The 3,302-nt window shown below is 34.0% G+C and overlaps 1 long non-coding RNA gene across 1 annotated transcript; it reads left to right on the forward strand.

Annotated features, from left to right (window-relative positions):
- The first annotated feature begins 1,646 nt into the window (after positions 1-1,646).
- LOC107698452 (uncharacterized) lies at positions 1,647-3,302 on the forward strand. The gene is made up of 3 exons (XR_001635348.1): positions 1,647-1,878; positions 2,676-2,720; positions 3,289-3,302. It is a non-coding gene; the product is annotated as an uncharacterized LOC107698452 (long non-coding RNA).

The following is a 3,302-nucleotide window of genomic DNA, read 5'->3' on the forward strand; positions in this document are numbered from 1 at the left end:
TTGGGATCAAAACTATCCTCCACAAACCTCCACACGATACTTGACTTTCCAACCCCTGTATCCTAAGACACAATATCAAAATCAGTAACAAAATACACAAACCTATTAAACTAATTATATATATATATATATATATATATTGAACATAGGTAATATAATTTGTCTTATTAACACTTCTTTGATGTGTTTTTCCAACTTCAAGATGTTAGTTAAAAATGCATATATCTGTGTTTTGTACAAAGTTTTTGTCAAAAGTTTGGAATATAAGGTCAAAAACGCATGTAAAATCAACCAAACGATATAATTAGAAAAAATGGCTTCAGATTAGGTATAAAATGTCAAATTGTGCCATATGAAATCCTTATGCCAGAAGATTTGATTTGACAACACTACCTGACCTATATAAATATAGCCAATGTATGTACTGAACAAAATGTAACTTCTCAAACTCTCTAGACATTTATCATCCACATCTGAATGGGTGGTTAAATACGTCACCAGCCCAGAAATATTACTGTAACATTTTAAAAGAGATTATCAAAGCTTGCACAATAGGTAAAACCACTGGCACACTTTATTGCTATTTATAGCATGCAATAACATTTATGACAGAGCATTAACATAGTGATAAAACAGTAAATACGCACCCAAACTGCAATCCATGTCAAGTCATAAAAAGCGAATAGAAATCTTACCCCAAGAAGGCATACTTTCAACTCTCTTAGCGACATGTTGACCTCCAAAATAATGAAAACTTCTCAATCATTCCAAACAGTTTCATAAAGCTGATCAGCAACTATTTCTATTTGACGTAAGCTAAAACACAACAACACACACAATCTCTCTCAAGACACTATAGTGTCAGATATCCACTGCTTTAGGACGGTATAAGAAGCTGTTTTGAAATACTGACATAACGCGTATAGCTTATAATAGTATCAGGACTTAGATGTTATATTAATGGTCGATTAGTTGCGATATTAGCTGCTCGCTGATCGCCATCTTGAACTCCGGTTGACGAGTCTAGTTATGGGAAGTCATTCATGCGAATCGGTTCTTTCGAACAGTTCGTTTCATCGTTTCAGCAAAGTAACTAATTACGTCATCTCGTGGTTCCTAACAAATAACACGCATAAAAATAAAGCACATAAGGCTGTTTATTATGTTTATTATTATCCAAAGTGTTATTGTAATTTCATTTAATTTTTCCGGTTTATGATAATGGATAACTGAGTTTACAGAACACTTCAGCAACTTAAAGATTAAAATATCTCTCTAGGTGAATATATGAATAATACAAATTAAGCACATTCACCCCTCAAATAATTAGTATTATAATGCAAAGAATGCAATTTTTTAATTTTAAATACATGATATAGTAATATGATTAATTTTAAATAAATTATATGATAATAAGAGAATTACCACTGAGAATAATGGAAATAATAATAATTTTAAAAAAAGTGGCAATCCGGATTCAGCTCATAAAAACGGTTTATAACCAAAATTTGCATTTACATTAAACAACACTAAGTTCAAAGCGTGGCTGTTCGTGAAAGAATCATTCAGTCCAGTTTTATGAACCGGTTCTATTGATTCACTGAAAAGATCCGACTCTACATAAACAATTCATTCACGAATCGGACGTCGCTAGACTAGTCACGTGATCGACATTGTCTTAATTTTTTCTCATCGAGTGTTCGGTTGAGCGAAACGAATATTTGTGGTATTTCCACGCGTAAAAGTGTTTTGTTTCGATTAATTTATGTTTGTTTTTTAAGTATTTGATATTCATATAGATGCCGGGATTGAAATAAGAGCAGGAAATCTTTTGAGGAAGTGGAGTGACAGCAGCCCCGCTGTAAATCAAGATGGCAGGTAACGTGCTTTAGTGCATTTATTTAAAGCTTTATGAGGCGGTTTAAAGAGAATCGGCTCCGTTATCACTGTTGACTTTCATGACGCGTAATGCCTTTTCAATTTTTCTGATGTATTTTGGACGAAAGGTCATGAGCCTGGTGAATTTTTAAGTGGATTAACACTAGTTGCGAGTTGTGTGGAGCTAGCAGGACAGACTGGGATATTAAAAAAGTACTGTGATAAATAACTACTTTGGGCCAACAAAATCATTTATGTTGTATTAAATAATTTAGGGTGGAAATGATGTAGTACATTTAAGTTAATAATGAAGATAACATAGCTGAGCTGACAAGAGCTTGACAGTCAGTTTGTTAGCAAACCTGACCGGGGTCGATTCCGCATAACACGTTTAGTTAACTGGTCACCTTTTAAAATGTATTTCTAAATTGTCATAACTCAAGAACTGTTTGTATGTTATTGCACACTACGATATAAAAGGTGTTTGACAGACATCTTCGCCTAGTAAGCAGGTTATGTGATGTCGGCAAACCTGAGTTGACATATACGTGAGATAAAAGCTAGCCTAACACTACAATACATGCCAAGGCTGTGTGTCAAACCCTAGTGAGCAGTCTACCTAAGCAGCACTTGCACTCAACGTTCTTGCAATGAAAATACCAAAATTGCTGTCTAGTGAGGTTGCGAGGCACAGCCGAACTTCATGTGTCACACAGTAGCATGGCTTGAACCTGTCCGCTTATCTACTAGACACTTGTCGGTCTTTGATCTTCAGTATATGGTTTATGTTTCCTCAGGTCTGTCTTTGTATTTTGAAGATGGTCATGATGATTTAGATGACTGTGAGTATACAGAACTCTTCAGCAACTTTACAAATCAATATATCTCCATCATTGTGACTGGGTGAATCTTATAAGACCTCTCAAGAACATGTCCAAGTCATGTGTGTGTATATATATATATAATTAAGTGTACTGTAAGAGAATTGCCATAAAAAAAAACGAATTCATAGCTTAATTAAAAAGTAGCTTAATTGTCAAGATATTCTCACAACAAAAATATCTTAATGGACCTCAAATATGCAATTTTTTTAATGTAAAGTTTAATATGTACCTGACCATGCTTTTAAGATTTTCCCCATTATTTTAACTCTATATAGTTGAAGTCAGTGCGATCTTTGCTGGCAGAAGCGGTTTGCATGTAATGGAATCTCTTTAACTGTTCTTGCTGTAAAGTAAACAATTTCTCATTAAACAAATTCCTTCTACTCTGTGTCACTCTGAATTTCTTTTAATAAGATTCTTAGTTTGAATTTAAAAGATCTCACATTTGATACCACCCGGCCGTACTAGCAAACTCAACATTAATTTATACTCTGCCATTAACTGTCCATATGAATCTGTCTTGCAGTTGGATTCGATGAC

Source organism: Sinocyclocheilus anshuiensis, unplaced genomic scaffold (genome assembly GCF_001515605.1).
Source record: "Sinocyclocheilus anshuiensis isolate Anshui unplaced genomic scaffold, SAMN03320099.WGS_v1.1 scaffold23165, whole genome shotgun sequence".
Lineage (NCBI taxonomy): Eukaryota > Metazoa > Chordata > Actinopteri > Cypriniformes > Cyprinidae > Sinocyclocheilus > Sinocyclocheilus anshuiensis.